This window comes from Furipterus horrens, unplaced genomic scaffold (genome assembly GCF_987537825.1).
Source record: "Furipterus horrens unplaced genomic scaffold, mFurHor1.1.pri manual_scaffold_13, whole genome shotgun sequence".
Taxonomy (NCBI): domain Eukaryota; kingdom Metazoa; phylum Chordata; class Mammalia; order Chiroptera; family Furipteridae; genus Furipterus; species Furipterus horrens.
Genome location: NW_028327183.1, coordinates 17211613 through 17230838, shown reverse-complemented (window position 1 = coordinate 17230838; position 19226 = coordinate 17211613).

Here is a 19226-nt window from a genome sequence, read left to right as displayed (position 1 = left end):
GACCAAAAGTGGTGAGGGACACAGAGTGAAGGCGAGAGTGAGTTAATTGGGGCGGACAGACATCTTAGAGGGGAAAGGCGGGTGTGTGGCTATTGGACAGGCTTCCTGGAAGGGAAAAAAAATATCACATGGCAACTGGCAGACGTAACAAGAGAGTGAAGAGGAAGAAGTTGGTGAAATGGCCAGAGGCATGTTAGAGGATGGCCTTGGAGAACTGTGAGAAGGCTCTGAGTATGATTTAATTGGTTCTGAGAGGTAAAGTCATTAGAAGATTATCCTTGCCCCACTACATCCTGGGCCAAGTGACTGAGGGAGGATGGACGGAAATCTGCAGGAGACAGACTTTCTGGCGCTCAGGAAAAGGAATGGGGTGGCTCTTTCTGAGCAAAGATGTCCAATGTGCTTGGTTAGTACTGCTCATTTTGGAAGCCACAGCAGTCAAAGGGACTGTATCCTTGGTCTTTGTAGACTTTCTGGAATTGTTCTCAACACCATGACCCCATACTATCAAGAACAAGAAAAGGACCCAGCAGCAGCGTACCAGACAGGCTGAAGGGAAGTGGTAAAAACCAGCTCAGTGAAGTCTCCCGGAGCAGTGCAGGGCCCAGCAGGACTGGCAAACAGTTTTCCATGCATGTCCCCAGTCGAATCCATGGCAGGTGGCTCACAGGGTACTGTGCTGAGAATGATACAAAAGCTACCTCCCGGCTCAGGGTGGAAGGATGTGGTGGTGGGTGAGTGATGTCTGCCACGGGCAGAGGCATCAGGAGTGATGGTGCCATGTTATTTTCCGACCCTGGAAAAGGGGAGCTTCTTGGATTCAGCCTAGCCTCATTCTACAAGTCCTCAAGAAATCAAAATGCGTATAGGCCTGCCTCAAGTGTCGCGGTCCGACAAAGTAGACTTGGAGGTCTAATTTAGATTCCTTTAAATTCCCATGAAAATATTCCAGTCCCCTTGAGCTCCTTGAGTCAAATCCAGGAAGAATTCCCTCGATAACACTGACCTTGCCAGGGGCCTAGCCAAAGAAATGCAAACTTTCTATTCTCAGCACCATACAAATTAACAGACTGAAGAAAGTAAAGATGGAAAGGATGGGTGGGAAGGGGGCTGGAACCTGTTGGTTGCTGAGAAGCCCCTTTGGGAGTGACGGATGCAGGCTACTACCTCTGAGGCAAAGCCTCTCTCGCCAATGGGATATATTTTTAGTATATCCTGGGCACCAAATAACTGTTCATGTGTTCCGAGTGATGATGAATTCATTCAAACAACAAGTCAAGACCCTGGAGATCACTCAACTCCAGTCAGTCATAACAGCTGACAAATATAAAATATAACACACACCCTGTTAGTCTTGCTTTTTCTTTTCTTCAATATGCATATTCAAGAATCTCATCCCATTCCTGGCTGTCAGAGATGGTGACAGTTGTGGGGGTTTTCTAGCTTTATCAGGGAGATTATTTTTTTTAACCCAAATTATTTTCCATTGTAAATGTTTAAATCCATATTAAGTCCAGATTAATGCAAGAAGCAGCTTCAAAGGATATCGACTGGGGGAAAAATAATAATAAATGAAATTGTTAAGGACGGGACCCATCTCTGGGAATATTTTCAGACTAGAAAAGAAAGTAGTTTGGATTTAAAAGCTATCTAAAGAAAATATGTCTCTCGGTGATTGCTGGCCCCTTTCACAAACACCCAAACTTCGTATACAAACTAAGGCCTGGAACACTTTTTTTTTTTAATTTTTTTTAAATGATTGGAATTAATAATGCAGATAAACCCTAAATAAATCAGGATTAGTGTTAACCGCATCTTGAGGTTTAGGATGCTATAGGAAAATGAAAAGAGAGAGGAAAAAAAAAAGTGGTTGCTTTAAAAAAAAAAAAAGTGTCTGGGCTACTGGGTGAGGCGAAGGGGACTGTGGGGAGGAGGGGAGAAGAGAAATACAGAGAAGGGAGGACCAGCTGAGCTGAGTAATCAAAGACCTTCTAATCGCTGCAGCACTGGAGACGTGTTCAAAGGCGCTTTCCTGACCACAGGCTGTGCAAGGTCACAAGTGAAATGCAGTTGTCTGGGAGGGGGAGGGGTGTCCGGGAGTTTTGGATGGCTCTGCTCTCGGGCTTTGTTAGGACGAGGTCAGCTGGATTGTCAGATTTTAGCTTCTCTTCGGGAAGCCAGATCAGCTTTCTGGTTGTTAGGGAGAAATCATGCCCCCGACCCCCACCCTGACACTTGCCAAACCTGCAAAGAAAATTCAAAACCAGATATTCGGTCCAACCCTGAATAACAAGCACCATGACAATTTTTCCCAGAGCTTGGAGCACAAGTGTAGGAATCATTTTTAGACAAATAATTGCACCTTGGGATGAATTTTAATGAAGCCATTTAGATTCTTTGATGTTTCTGCACTGGGGTCATGGAAAATGACCCCAACTCATTTATTCCAGACTCTGCTCCCTTCCCCTCACGTGAGCCCTGAGGCTGCAGATGTGGAAAACTGAGTCCCTTCCCTCTGGCTACTCTTCTAGACTTAATCTTAGCAGAGAAAGAAGTATTTTTAAGCAAAAAAAAATCACATGATCGCACAGATTTTTAGCTGTCAATGTGAAACTAGAGTTGAGGCTGTCATTGCAAGAGCGGATGCCTTCTCCCCAGCTCCTGGCCCGGATTAACTCGGTAATGGTCTAGCTTTTTCTCACTTCCCCTTGGTTCCTCGGAGCTGTGGCCAGGGGGACTGGGTGTCCGCGTGACATGGCTCCGTGCTGTACCCGCTTTAGCTGGCCTCTCTTTGGGAAGGGCACAGATCTCACTTTTGTCCTAATCTTCAAGCAACTGGGCTGCTTTGAGGTTTTTCAAAATTTGGGGAGTTTTGAGAGATCACATATCCCATCTGTTTCCTGTTCGGTTTTTCAGCACTTCCTCTTCTCTACCCACCACCACGGACTGGGCACACGCACGCGGCCCTGGACAGGCTCTCCCCGTCTGAGATCACAAGAGCAGTCTGTCCTGACAATTTTGTTAGCCTTGTAGGTTTGGCTTTCAGTCTCCCCCAAGATGGACTAAAATGGAAAGAAATTAATGACAGTGGTTCTTTTCTCAGCCTTGGATGTAATTCTTATGTAACCTCTGTGGCCATTTTTGGTGACTCTGCGTAGGTTAAGTACAGAAAAAGCAATATTTTAGGGACTGTTGATAGTTACCATGGTAACTTGAAATTCTGGTAACTACAAATATGTTTTTGGGAAAAAGCATAAGTCAGGTACAAAATGCTCAACCTTCAGAAAACTTAGTCATACTAAAGATGGGTGAAGACAGGGGTGGGGGCAGGGCTGTGTGTAGTGAAGGCTACTTAAAAAAACTAAAAGGTCAGACTGTGGAGATGAGAAAGCATGACTAGAGGTCTACCATAAGGATAAAGAAGAATATTTTTTCAGTTGGCATATACACCCTTACAAACAGCTCCACTTGCTCTAACGCAGCATGCAGTAAAGGGTAAGTATTCCTTAGGGCTTTAGGTTTTAGTTGTCAATAGAAAGGATGCTGTTCCTACATGAAACTGGGCGCATTGCCTAGACACAAGGACTTACTTCCCAAAAGAAAGCTGAATAAGAATAAAGTCCTTACCCCAATCCCTCAACCTTCCTTGTAAATATGATAGAACTGCTGGCAGTGATAAAATGCAGCCTGTTTCAAATGGATGCTGATGATACAATGGTATATATACACACATATTGTAGATCCATGTCATTACATAATATATATGTATGCATATACATGTGCACCATGTATACATGGGGGCAAAAGGAGGTTTACAGTTGTATGTGAAATAGTTTATTCTTGTATTATCATTTATAAATTATTGTATTATTTATTATTATTAAGCTACTTTGCCTACCCCTGTATAGACCACACCACACGTACATATTTATACAACTTTTTTTTTTGTAATGCACAAGTCAGGCTCGTTTTAAGAACTACTTGACAGGTAGGTGAGTAGTTCCCATTTCAAGATGTGATTTTAGGTACTAAAAGAAAAGTGTGGTTTTTGGTCTTTTGAAAAGATGATCATTAGAGACAATGGACTAGATTGCAAAGCAAACTGAAATGAATTTTCAGACAACCACTACCATAAATCCACCATTATTTCAAGGAGATATCTCATAAACAGGTAAGGCTCTCTCTCTCTTTTTTAAACTTTATTTAATTTTATTTAGAGAGAGGGGAAGGGAGGGAGAAAGAGAGAGAGAAACATTGATCGGTTGCCTTTGGTACTTGTCCTGACCAAGGGACCAAACCCAAAACTCAGGCATGTGTCCTGACCAGGAATTGAATTGGTGACCTTTTGGTTTGTGAAACGATGCTCAATGAGGTGAGCCACACCAGTGGGCCAGGGCAAGGGTTTCTCTCGAAGGAAGCCTTTGCTCCTAGCCCTGCCTTCTCAGCAGCCACGTTTTAACGCATGGTCAGATGTGTTTGATTCTAAAGTCTAGCCTTTCATGGGAAGAGGGATAAGTCATGACTGGGATTATTTAGAAGCCCCCCAAATTGCTGCCCCTTCTCTACAACCTCAACTCCCTTTCCTCACCCAACAGGTGGGGCAGAGTAGTTCCCAGCCTGTTTGAGTCTACGATGACTCTTAAATCCTGGGTTTTCCGAGACAGTTCTTACTTCAAATGCCCTCTGCCATTATCAAAGCTTACACCAGTTTAATTTTTGACATGGGCTTTTGTGCTGGAAACTATAATCTCTATGGTCAAATCACACACCAGGGCCCATCACAGCTTAACTTTATTCTTGGTTGATGGTTAATGTGGAGAAACTGACCTGGGCGATTTAGGGATGTTTAGTAAAGAAATGGCCGGTCAATAATACAAATTTATCAGGAAGAGACAACAATTATGTTACTTTCCTGCTCTCCCTTTAAAAAAAGGAGTCAATTGGTTTTCCCTTAGCAGTAGTTCATTATTTCCAATTTTACACAATTGAAACTGAGCAAGTTCTTTAAGTTTGAACAGTGGTAATTAAATGTGAATTGGATGGAATATTTGTAATTTTAAATGCTTATTCTGGGAGGAAAAAACTGTGTAATGTTGTTGGCTAAATGACCCTAGTCATTAAGATTCCTATGGCATTATTTAGTTAGTTGGCTTTTTATAACACCATGAGGTTTGCTGTGGGACACAGAGGAAGCCACTGGCCTCACAGGGAGAAGTATGTTAGAAAATGGCTCTGAGTGAGAGAAGCAGCCCCTTACATTTCTACTAATAGTTTGCTTTAGCATTTCTGGACTCCTTGAAATCACGGAACTGAGACAAGTTGAGGAAAGTGAACAGAAATAACTATTTTTCATGAGGCCAATGGAAATCACATTCAGATCCAGGAAAAGAAAAATGAGACAGGAAAGGGAGGGTCACATTTTTGAAGGAAATCATGCGGCCTTTTGGTAATCCTTTGTCGATGAAAAAAATTAACAGCACATTAATTATGTCCTAAGAATGGGGCGTTGCTGGTCTGCATCTTTGGTCTTTCCAAGGCTGGGCCAGCAATCCAAGCATTGATCACTTTGTGGACTAGAAACTTGGGCTTCTGTTCTCTGAAAGGGTCCTGGATATACACCACCAAGCCCGTTTGCACAGGCTGAAATCTGACCATGTAAGAGCTCAGGGAATAGAGGGCTGTTTTATAAGACAACTAATGACAACCAAAAAGTTGAGGATCTTTATAAGATTAGTAGTGTTCTGTCAAAACGAAGTAATGAAATTGGATATGCCAAGAAAGATATATTTTCCTTTCTTCTCCCTCCCCCTCTTCCTTCCTTCCTTCCTCCCTCCTTCCTTCCCTCCCTTCCTTCCTTTTCCTCTCTCTCCCTACCCCCCTTTCCTCCTTTAAACAACTTCATTATCAGTAATATATATTTATTAATTTCTTTCACAATAGTTCAAATATTTGCATTTAGACAAGTACAGCCCAACATTGACCCTTATTCTTCCAGAGTCTTTAAGCAGAATTAAGTAGATAATTGTCACTTCCTTTAGAGTGCATGATATATTAGACATACATTGCTGTGGTCGTAAAAATGGTTGCACATACACCCTCCCCCTTTTACCTATGCTCTTGAGCAATGCCTTCAAAGACTGTGGTCTGGCCATGTGACTTCCTTGGCTAACAGGACTATAGCAAATGTGACATGAGCAGAGGCTTGAAAAAATGCTTATACATTGAGTCTGATCCTCTTGCTGTCCTTGGAAAGCCTGAGGCCACCATGTGAAGAAGGCCAGGCTAACCTATTAAGGGTAAGAAAATCACTTCAGCTGATATCGAGCCTGCAGCCAGCCAACAGAGTGAGGCCGTTCTTGCTCATGCACTTCAGTCAAGCCAACTCCGACCAGGTGCATTGTCCGGCCTACCCACAGAATTGTGTGAAATGATTTAGTGTTTCAAGCTCTTTTGTTTTGGGGTGGTTTGTTATAAAAGCTGTGTAACAAACAGTAATGGAACTTGTTATTTTTCTCTTTTAAGCTCTATTACTAGGGACATTGTTCCTTAAATAGAAGGCATTGTTTGTGTATATGATTATTAACTATTACACAAAGACAACTCTCTTTCTGGTTAAGAAGAAAAAGTCTTATCAAGGTTTCCATAATAATCATTGTGGTCATTTGCAAAGGTTTGTGTCTCATGTGTTTGTGGGCCAGTTTCAGGAGAAGTGATCAATGGTTCTCATTCAAGCTGCCACAAGCAAGGCCCTAAGGATGAGAACTCCAAACAGGGCTTGGCAGGTGTAATTTCCCACCCTCTTCTTTTTTTCACTCCACAGCCATTTTTTTTCTAATTTCTGAAGCTGGTTAAATCCTTTTTTCTATCTTCATGTCCCTTATTACCACTCTCATAATCTCACTCCTAATTGCCTCCTTCAAGTTGGCATCTCACTCTTCAAGAGTATAAGAAAGAAAAAGGATATTAGTATTACTTTCCTCTTTCAAGTAAAATAGGAATTCTGCCAGCATGCTTATTCTTCTAGGGGGAAGCCTGTTGTAGGGGACTATTCCTAGATCCTCCAAATGGTTTTCTTATCTCCAGACTCCTCTTGTTCCACTCCATTCTGGATTCTACTTCTATCATGCTATTGCTCCATTATCTATGCATCATTTCCTCCCAAAAATGCTCATAGTGACTTCTTATTGGATCAATCCTTTAGAACAATGACCTCAGCTTGCCACTCTCCAGTTCCAAAGCTCTCTGGGGGTCTCCACACTCTGTGGGTAAAGCTCCAGTCCCTTGGCTAGGCATTTAGGACCTTATAAAATTTGGCCTCACTCTTTTTATTCCTCATGTAAACACACTATAGCTAATTGCCTGGAGAAGAATCTCCCTCATTGTCTGCTCCAGATTCTTTCATGATCTTTACGATCACAGTTACATTTTAAGGTTAAGCCTAAATGACGCATCTTCTCCATAAAGTTCTCCAACCACCTGGGCCCAAGGAAAGGTTTTGCTTTTCTAAATTCGCACAGCCCTGTGGGTCTCATCACTCGTTTGTTATTAATCATGTCTAGCACGTGTAGTCAGTTATGCGACATCTTTCACATCTTCCAGCTTGATTATGTGCTCCTTGCAGGAGAGGCTATGTGCCCTAGATCACCCAAAGTGCCTAGAAAGGTCGGTTTCAGATTGGCACTCAATAAACACCTAGCAATGCATTGGTTTCCAACATTTGGGAGTTAGGGTTTCTTAAAGTGTGGTTCATGCATTCTTGCATCAGAGTCGCTCGTGTGCTTGTTAAATACTATGTCCCCTGGGCTCCTTCTCCCACCAGCTGAATCTGCCTTTCTGCTACTAAGACCCAGGAACCTGCATGACAAACACTCTTCCCAGAGGATTCTTCTATTCATAAAAATTTGAGAATCCCCTTTTTCCTGCAGGTCCTCAAGTGAAAATATGTGATCCATACATCGCTTGGTGGACCCCTTACTTCTTTATGTAAAACTTAAGAACCCTGAACTTATTGAAACTTCTAGAGTCTAGAACTTGGATTTTTAACTGGGAATGGGAATTGTGTGCCCCTGGGAAGAAACGTTTGAAAAAGAAGATTTAAGATGAGAATATGATTATTATTTAGGAAAAATGCAATTGTTCTTATAATATAAACCACAGAAAAGTGGAGCATGACCAAATTGTGTTGGTTGGTGTGATGTGCAAAGAACAGATGAACCATAAGCTCATGACCTTAGGATCCTATTCTCTCCTGTGCCCTCACATCCAAGGTAGTTTGCAGCATATAGTAGGCCCTCAACACACACTATACATACTCTTAGTAAGTACATTTAAACACCATAGGTGCATAAACTTAACTAGTAACTATCTGCTTTAAAAATATATCTGCACATAACTCATTTCTTTTGTGTAGAATTCTTAAACTATGATCTTCTAGCTTATATCAAGGGAATAAGGCATATATTACAGATTATATTTTGATGAGGATAGCTAAGTTAATTTACTTTTAAAAAAGGAAATGCCTTAATAAGCAACTTTATTGAGGTACAATTTACATACCATAAAACTTACCCTTTAAAAGTGCTTTTAGTATTTCACAGAGTTGTGCAATAATAACTATTATCTCTTTTTGGAACATTTTCACCACTCGCCCCCACAAAAAAACTCCATTCTTATTAACTGTCACTCCTCATTCTTCCTTACTCTGCACCCCACCCTCAGCTCCTGGCAACCACTGATCTATTTTCTGTCTCTGCGTATTTGCCTATTTTAGACACTTCATATAAATGGGCACATACAATATATGGTCATTTGTGACTCAGTTCTTTCATTTAGCATGTTTTCAAGGTTCATCCATGTAGTAGCATGCATCAGTACTTTGTTGCTTCTTATGGCCAAATAATACTCCAGTGTACGGAAAAAACACATTTTGTTTATCCATTTAACGGTTAATGGGTATTTGTGGGTTTTTTTTTTCCCACTTTGGCTAATGAATAATGCTGCAATGAACATTTGTGTGCAAGTTTCTGTGTGGATATAGGTTTTCATTACTCTTAGGTATATACCTAAGAGTGGAATTTCTGGTCAGTCATATGGTAGTTCTATGTTTAAAGAAATATATTTTACTTCTGCAACTTACTGCTCTTACTGGATGCTTATTGAGCATTTACTCTGTCCTGAGCCCTATACTAAGTTTTTCATGTACACGGTCTTATTTAACCCTCACAAACTTCCCATTTCACAGAAGGATACACTGAAGCTTAGAGAGGTTCGACTTACTCAAAGGCTCATAGATTTGAATTAGGTATAACTCCAGACCCCCTGCTCTTAACCACTATTCTTCCTGCCCCTTAAGTACTATATTTCCTCAAATAAAAATTATTTATTTGCAAGTGAATCTAAATGTTAAACAGTAGTGAAATTATTCTAAATTTAAGTATAATGATAAAAGAGTTGCCTCTAAAGAAGGATAATTGTCTGTGAATTTAGAGTTATACCTATGTCCTTAGAAAAGAGTCAGGCTACCCATGTTCCTGGTCTTGTATGGTATTATTCATACACAGAGCTCAGATTCCAGAAACATGTGGTCTTCAGGTGTTTTCCATAGCTTTCCCCCAGGACTTGACAGTGATTGGTGGGCAACGTTTCTCCTACACTCATATATTTGACATGCAGATGGCCATCTCTCATTCCACGGAGACAACCTGCCTCTTTTCTCCAGTTTAACTCTTCAGGGTATTCATCATGGATTGGTTGCTTAAATTCATCTATTCACAACAAACATACAATTTTATCATGAGCTAGTTTAATCTGACAAGTATGCACTGAACCAAGTTCTTGGCTTAGGAGAAGTGGGGAATCGGGTGTTGCAAACACCTAATAGAGACTTTTGTCCGTGAGGCTGTCAGTCTAATAGGGTAGACAAAAAAGGCACAGATGCAGGTGCTCAACAACAAAGCCAGGCTACTGATTAGTAGTTGCAAACTATAGTCTGTGGGCCTTCCTTGTTTTGTAAATAAAGTTTTATTGGAACATAGCCATGCCCATGCATTTCCATACTATCTATGGCACTGCTGTGCTACCATAGCAGAAGGGAGTAGTTGTGACAGAGACAGTGTGGCCCACAAAGCCTAAAGTATTTACTCTCTGGAGCTTTATAGAAAAAGTCTTCCAACTCCTAGGATAGATGATTAAATAACAAAGCAAGTGAAGAGGACAATAGCTCAAAAAAGTGAAAGTTTAATGTTGTGTTTGTGTGTGTATGTATGGGGATGGCTTTTTAGAGGAAGCGAGGCTTAATTTGGGCATTAGAAAAGGGTTGAACTTTGACAACGAGATGGGAGAAATGAAGCACTCCAAAGGTATTTAGCAATATTCTGTATAAATGCAAATATATAGAATTTTAAAAGTGTTATTATTGATTTCAAGATAGATTAATTAATAGAAGCTATGTGTTTCATAATAACAATGGTCATATTTCAAAACATGTTTACTCTTTCTTGCTTGCAACAGTCTCGTGAGGTAGGCATGCAGTGAATCATCCCAGTTTGCCGGCTGAGGGTCAAGAGGTTGGTGAGAGTCTTGCCGGAGGTTTCAGAGCTGGTAGCCCAGCCTGAAACTCTAGCAGGAGTCTGGCTTTTACAGGGAGCTCAGTTGATAACTTTGTAATTTATATATATATGTGTGCAGCAGAGGAAACAGTAAGAATTTTGAAGTGAAATCCTTTTATTAATTTTTATGCCAACGTTTCCATTTCCTGAGTCTCCATGTTGTTAAATAATACTAGGCTGGGAGAGGCTGAGTCATGGGATGACAGTTTTGATGTAAGGCTGCATTTAAATGCTGCCAATTAAAGTGCAACCTGGACACATGGATGTGCTCATCACTCAACCTCTTGAGAGCTTGAGCATCTTAGGTCTTTGAAGGGCTAGTTCATCTGAAACCAAAAACGATGTAGCTGAGACTCCTTAAGAAACCTGGAATATAGCCAACCTTATTGAAGGCTTGCCACGGGCCAAGAGCTCTCATTAACCCTTTATGTGTTTAATACTCACAATGACCCCAAGAGGGAGGTGCTATTAGTCCTTATTTTACAGGTAAAGCAAATGGGTCATGAGGGTTAACAGGCTTGATGTCAGATGGCTAATAAATGTCAGAGCCAGGATTTGAACCCAGGTGGTCAGGCTTCAGAGGTTGCTTTCTTATTCGCTGCACTATGACATATTGCCACTCGTTGATAAGCATGGGAGGGTGTAATCTTGAATCATGCTCAAGAAGATTGGAACCAAAGAATGCTATGCATTAACTGCATGGAAAAAGGCAATTCTCGTCAATGTGGCTATAGTCAGATTTGGAAAGCGGTGAGCACAGACTTCCAAAGTTTCTAACAGGTTTTCAGTCCTACGGGTATCTCAGAGGGAAACAGGAAGTACTAGGGAATGATGGTCCCTGTTGGGATTACCCCAGTCTGGAGACAAAACATGACAGTATCTGAGAGGAAAAACGGAGATAAGTTCTCATCTGGGGCCAAAGGTGGGACAGGCTCAAGTGCAGAAAGATTTCAACAGGCCTCCAAGAAGGGCTGCACAACTATGTCTGAGCCCCTGGGTTCTTAACATACCACACTTGGTCCCACTTCCGTCAGCTACATGCAACCCAGCTCCACTCCACATGGTGCATTTTCTATGGCAACATCTGTCCTGGCCTGAATTTTTGCTCTTTTCTGGAGTTGTTATGGAGGACTTAGACATTGGCAGAATAAAATGGCAGACTTGGGTCCATGGAAAATGCAACCAGGTGCGGTTGGAAAGAGGAATGTACCCAACCTCTCTCAGAGTGGACTGAGTTATCCCCATTAATTTCAAGTCACTGGACTAGACTCAAAGAGTAACAATCCATTAGAGTCTTTTCTTCCCACCCTCATGACCAAATCAGGAGTCCAGCTCTGGGGCAGGGGGTATGCATTTCATTACTTGTTTTGGACAAATCTTATAAACTGGCCCCTCTAGGGAGTAAGGTTTGGGCGTAAGAAAGAACTACCTAAGATATTCAAGAAAAAACAAAAGACATTTAAGAGGACCAGGCAATTCCCAACAATGACATGGATAGCAGAGTCGAAGGTAATTATGTTTTGTACCAAATTGGGGATAATACAGAAGAGTACAGTACAGTTCAGAATGCCTGGAATACATTAAGGCTGTGGGCCTAGTAACAGGCTTGTATAATTTAATGAGCAGAAATATAAGTTACACAACTAGAAAGATAAACTAAGAAAAAAGATTATTCCTGGCAGGCTTGGGATGGGCTTTTGAAAGATGTGGCAGATAGTCCTCCAAATTACGGAGACTACAGAGGCTTGTACTGAGCCTAAATAAATTATTCTCACTGCTGTGTAGCAAATTTCAAGGACATATCTCAATACTGTGCTCAGTTTAAGCCACCTATGATAACATAAAAATGAGTATGCTAAACCAGCCAGACACCAACTGTAGAAGTCAGTGCAACTTGGGGCTTCCAATGTTAATGCTAAGAACAGCCTGGACTGTGGCTCTCCAAAAGGAAAAGTTTCAGAGTCAAGTTCAGAGAAATAGGGACTGATCAGAAAAGAGCCAGGCTTGACTGCAATAAAACTTCGCAGAATCATGGTAAAGTATAAAGAGCATAAGTCTGGCAGTGATTTGGATAACGTTTCTTGTTGCTTTAAGGAAGGTATGGCCGGACAAAGCCACCAAGAAGGCAGTCAACTCAGTCACACCAATGAAGAGAAGACCAACAAAGGTCTGGGACTGGGGAGGAGCATGGGAGCAAACTGACCAGGAGAGAAGGCGGGAGGTGGCTTGCTGCCTACCTTTCTTCTTAGGGTTAATCTCCTGTGTGCTCCCTCCAATTTGGAATTTGGGGGAAACTCAAGGAGGATGTTTTCCCTTTCAAACATTTGAAAAAGCTATTTTCGGCTGTTTTTAGGAAGGGAGGAACAAGAGCATTCCTCTCCCAAACCACAAGAAACCTTCATGAATATGGCCAGAAATTGAAAGTAAAGTTGTTATTACTCTGTTTAAATGATTCAGGCCTTTTCAGAGTCACCTGAGGACCCTTCAGTTAGGGGAAATGTGGACACAGTAAGAGCCCCCGGAGAACGAGGTACCTCCAACTGTTGCGTCCCCTGATTAATGTAACTGTGCAGCAGTGCGATGCGCAGGACCCACATCGCGGCTTCCGCAGCTACAGTAAGTACGTCCCTGAATTAGATCAGCGGGAGACACAACTGCCAAGCGTAGCCACAGTCACTTGCCCATCGGAAGAGTTTCTAGTAGCTGCTGTGTTCTCCGCCTTATAAAGACTAGACTATGAGGGCCCAGGGCTGTGGTATGGGTAACGTTCTGTTGTTGATCTTAGTGCAAAATCGGGGCAAAGAAAAACTGGTTTTGTAACTGTACCGGCCTTACGACTTACCTGATAAACAAAACTGAGTAATAAGATTGGAAATTCCCTTAAAAATTTTTGCACATTATTTGGTTACAGTCTCCATATGGCAAGAAGGCAAGGGGAGAAAACCTTCCATTCCTTGTCCCCCCCACCCCCAACCACATATTTAATCCATGCGCTTATGTCAAACTTAATTACAGGACTTTTGGCATAAAATAACAGTCCACATCCTCAGAGAAAAGAACTTAAGCAGTTAATATGTGCGATTGAGTGAAATTGCTTTGCTGAATGTTTATGAGTAACCCAAGACCAGTGAAATGTGCTGATATTTTAACCATTTCAGTGCTGAACGTGTGCCAAGGTGCTGCAGAATAGGGGAAAAAAATGTCTCCTCATTGGCTGTGGCTCATATTTCCTGAAACCGAGAGCCCTGGGTAAGACAATTTTATGGCACTTTCACAAATAGGTTTGTGGAGGAAAAACAATACAGCTAGGACAACGATGGGCTGTCATCATCTCCAGGAACTGTTAGAATTCAACTGAAGAGCACCATGTTCCAACCCACGTCCGGTCCCGCAGAAAATTCTGTGGCACGTTAGAGCTCCCTACAAGGGACAATTAGTTTGCCTTTGGGTTTCCCTACCCCTTGAACCGTTCATTCCCAGTTTAATATAGTTTTAAAACGTAGAGATTTCTGACCCTAACACAAGTCTAGGCTTCTTCGATGAAATAAACTCCTACCTCTGTGTGAATTTTCTCTTGTCTAAGTTGTTCACAATAAGATTTGTATCTTTTAGACTAGAGGGACCTCTTCAAATTTAAAATCTTCTGCTCTGTTTCCTTCCTTATCCAATGTCCTTTCTTAAAACAGTGAGGTTCAGAGCTACTTCTGAGTTCACTCTTTTTTTCATTACCTTTGTAAGTGGCCTTATTACCACCTGCCCCATAAGTGCCAGCTTCATAACATGACCACTTCTGAAGGTTCCCTGCACTTCAATGCTCCTCTGAGTCCAAATTCTCTCCTCTCCATACTCTCCAAACCCGAACCCCTCCCAAGAATTATGGGGGTGGATCCAACACTTGTCCCAGAGATGACACATCGTTCTGTGGACTACTTCAGGAGCTCTGACTGTCTCCAGGTTTTAGCCATGCTGCCCATCCCCCTCACCTCACTCTTACACCTCTTTCTCATCCTATTTCTACTTGGGAGCGTTTGCATCTTTTCCTTTCACAGGCTTGCCTCTTCCCTTGCTATTTCAAAATGTTCCTGAACATGCATTTTTTCCCCTTATCTGCTTCTCCAAACTTCACTAGGGTTCTATTTTAAAATTATTTTCAGAGCTATTGTTTAGCTCAGCCCATTAGAATCCCAGCCTTGAGAAAGGTGCGATAATGTTTTGGTGATGAAATGAGAGGATATTTGTGAAAGTACCTGGCACAGTGCCTGGTCCATAGGAAATATCCTATAACAGTTAATTCATTTGTCCATAGGTTCCTTCATTCATTCAGCGTGCACTGAACACTTAATACATAAAATTACTACATGGTAGCAATGCTTTGAATCATGTTAGGTGCTGGGGATTTAGATATGAAAGACCCTACATTTATTAAAATAGTTCCAGAGAGATGAATGCCATGTTCTGAGCACTTACTGCATTCAGTGTATCGCACTAGGTTGCTTCACGCACAATTAACAACCTAGAAGTGATGTATTAGTCCTCCCTTGCATTATTTTTGATGCTGGTTATAAATTTGCAGGTTTGAAAGTCATACCATATTTCTATGGACTCTTGGACTCTTGATATAAATGGACTTCTTTGCCCACTTCCTATTCATCATTCAGGTCCTAGATTAAGTTGCTTTATCAGGGGGCTTTCCCTGACTTATCCAAATGCACATTAGGTCTCTTGTTGTATTTGCTCTTATACTCTGTTCCTTTTCTTTGTAGCACTTACTACAATCTGCACTTCTGCATTTATTGCGGGATTATCGCTTTACGGTCTGTGTCCCTCAGGACACTGTAAACCCCATGACGGCAGGGACCACGTCCATTTTGTTCCATACTCTACCTCCTCCAATCTCTAGCACAGTGCCTGGAACATAGTAGGTGCTCATGAACATTTGTTGAATGATTGTTAATGTCATAATATTGATGATAAAAGTATAGACAGTCGTAAGTTGTTTATTTTTTACTTTGGAATCAACTGCATGACTTTTGAAGCATCCTGACCTCACCAGTTACTTTTATACAGCTCATTATTGAATGATTTTGGGGATTCCGTTGGCTGGCTATAAAGAAGGGGACAGAAGCAGTTGGTTGCTTTCACCCGCAGGGCAGCTTTGCTGGTGGAAATGGGAGGGGGAAAAAAGGCTGAGCTAGAAAAGTTCAAATAGCAGACAAGTCTGGGAGGCGGGGAAAGCTCGACATGGGAAGAGAGTGACCTCGGTGTCTTCCTGTCCTTACTTCCTGTCTCCCCAGGAAGTGTCAGTCAGAGATTTTCAGGAAAGAGTGTTGTCATGGTAACTTGAATTGGCTCTTCCCCTCACAGGGACAAGTGCCCTCATGTGCCCCAGCTGTCCCCATGCATGGTGGAAGAGGGCCGTCCCAGTGAGGTTTCAGATGCATCATGGGAACCCGGAGCCGACAATGTCTGCGACAACACCTGACTACAGCATGTGGCAAGGAGTCAAGCCCAGAGTACAGCGGAGCCTGTTCTTGAACTAATTAAAATTTAATCTGCAAAAGCCATTTTCTTGATAATTTGGGAACCCTGTCTTGACTTTTGCAAGTTCCAAAGAGTCTCAAAAATAGAGGATGCTGTATTTTTGTCCTTTTCTCTGTGTATTAGATTTCATACCCAAAAAAGCATTTTTTAAAAAGGGACTCTGGATAGAGTAACCATATAATTTATCATCCAAACTGGGACACTCTGGAGAGTGAAAAGAAGCACTATTAATAATTACCCAAGTACAATAGATATAAACGGGGCTGTCCCAGGCAAACTGGGATACGCAGCCAGGACAACCGTAGGGTCCGGGGACACACCAAATGCGTTCCCGGGCAGGAGGACTTGGAGGTCCGGGCTGTGGTGTGTTACCCCATGCCTCCCACAGCGCTTGGTATGCAGTAGGCGCTCAAACTTACTAAGTGAATGAGTGAATCCAAAGTTGTCCTGGATGTGCTTTCTGAACAGAAATTGATGTGGGGCCCATGAAGATAGGGGAGGCCGAAGAGACCCAGGAGTGACACAGCCCCTGAGTGGGCAGGGGCCCACAGCAGAAGGGTACGTGTATTCTGTTCACTCCTTCCCAACTGTTAGCAGTTCATTGCTATCTGCGGACACACCCCAAGGGGCACCGTGAAGCAGCTCCCAACACTACATGCGCATTCTCCGTGACGGAGTTTGCTAACACATCTATGCGCCCCGATTTCCTAAAATCCATGTGACTGTACCCTCATTTCATAATGTGCATGTACTGAATGTCACATTTTGGGGTCTGACCGGTAAAAATGGCCTCCCAGGATTCCCTTCTGGGTCAGCCAGAGGTGCTGGTTGCAGCCGGGGACCTGCCCAGACTGGCTAAAGCACTCTTGTTCCCACCCTTCCTCCACTGGCCTGTCTGCTCCTTCAGGAAGAAGCGGGTGAAACGGTCCATTGACCCCTGAGGAGCAAAAGGGCATGTTCAGCTTTCTTAGAGGTTATGGACACACTGAGTGACACCAGAGCCCGTGCCTCTAACATCCATGCCGGCGGGCCTGGAGAACAGGGGCAAGGCCTGGCTGCGTCCCCTCCATCCACTTTTAACCTCGCCGGGAACTAACCAGAACCCGTGCCCTCTTTCCTCCTGCCTGCCGAGTGCTTCATCTTCTTCCCATGACTTGGGAGAGATCTGTCTCTTCTGACAAAGTCAAGATTCCAGGCCGAACTTTCCCATGCCACCGTCCCTCAAAATAGCCTGAGCTGAGCTGTATTTATAGCCGTGTGAGACTCTAATGGGCCAATTTGTTTGAATTTCCACTGCTTTTGTGTCGAACGTACCCCTCACCCGTGGGCAGTCTCTTCAGGCCTTTATTGATGGGGTGTGTTAGGGTGGAGGGGGCCGTGTTCAAGATGGTAGCTGTATGGAGCACGGGGGCTGTTTTGCATATTTACTGTTCTTTAAAGCTGGTTTTTTGAGAGAGAGAAAGAGACAGAGAAAGAGGTTTCTGTAAGTAGCCCGGACAATGAGAACAAGACCGGCTGTATGCCAAGCACGGGATCCCGGCCAAAACACATATCATTAGCTTGGACCAGCTATAAGCAAGGAAATGAGAAACATATGTTGGAGAGCAAGGTTAGGAGTGAGAGACTATGGGTCAGTGACAGTCACCCTAAAACTTTTCCCTTGTTCTTCAGCTGTGACCTGGCGGTGTCAAATGTCATTTCTACTGCCTTGATTTCTCATGCTGGGGCTGCCTGTGTGTTTTTTGCTTTTTTAAAAATTCCTCCCCCTGCTGTTTCCTGATGGGAGTTTTTTGGGGAGGGGAAGAGAGCAGGCAGGGAAGGGTTTGTGTGGTAGTTTTTATCATTTCTGGGAAAATCACAACCTGGTTTCCCGTGATGCTCTTGGAAATTCCTCACTTTCTCTGAAATAACGGCGTCTCTCCGCTTGGGATTTGGACTCGTTTGTGAGGGTAGAAAGAGGGGAAGGCTGTGAACGCATTTCTTGCTGTTTCTTTCTGGAATATAATTAGATGCGCCTCATTACCTCACACTGAAGGACTTTTGTACTTTCTCTGAGCTGTGTTTCCTGAGATCTTCGATGGGCCACGGCTTGTCGTATCCACTCACATTTTATCATATTAGCAGTTATTTTTTCCCTGACACATTTGTCCCCTCCTCTCGATCTCCCTGAGATATCTGGAGTTGATTTTCTTGTCTGAAGGCCACACCCAGGGAGCCTGCTGGGGCCTCGCGCTCCATGAAGGGCCTGTATTCCTTCAGCCCTTCCCAGTTTCCCTCTCCTCCACCACATTCGTTTTCCTTAAAGTTTTCCCCGGACAGTTTGCTAACAAGGCTGCGCTCTCTTCCATTCCAGGGTCAAGCCCTCTGTTCTCTATAAAACCCAGATGAAGAGCTGTATCACATGAAACTCAGAGGCAGTCCCTGGAGAACCAACCGTGGCTACTGTTCTGAAGCCGAGGACAGTTCCAGACGGCCGCCCGGAACATGCACCAGGCCCGACGCCTGGCCCTGGCCAAAGTCACAGAGCAGCCACGGAGAGACCCAGCTGCTCCCGTTAAGGAAATGTTGTGGAAGTGGGAGCGCCGGGCTGAGGCGAGCCTGGACAGCAGAGAGCTGAAGGAAACTGTTTTCCCATAAGTCCTCCCTGACCTTCGTTCTTTTAAGATGTGGGGAATGGTGTCGGGGTGGAAACCATTTCAAATAATTAAAACATTTGGTCCCTGTTTATCCTTTGCTTCCTTTTTCAGGCCTTGTTCTGAAAATAAACTTTGCTCTGAGTTTCCGGGCTCCTAAAATTCCCGAGTGTGTGAGTCCTGAAGGCCTTGGGCAGAGTTAATGATTGGCTTCAGGTCAGCTGGACATGTCTCCCTCAGGTGAGCCGTCTTCACATTTTACTTGTCTCCTTCCTTTTTTGTGTGACTGCACTTTCTGGTAGCAGGTCTGTCTCTCTTCTTTGCGTGGTGACTTCTCCTCTCCCAGAAGGAAGCCTCTACTTGTTGACTGTTTCTAAGTGCTCGGTGGATAGGGGTGTGTGTGTGTGTATGTGTCCATTTAACAATAACAATAACAACAAAAACA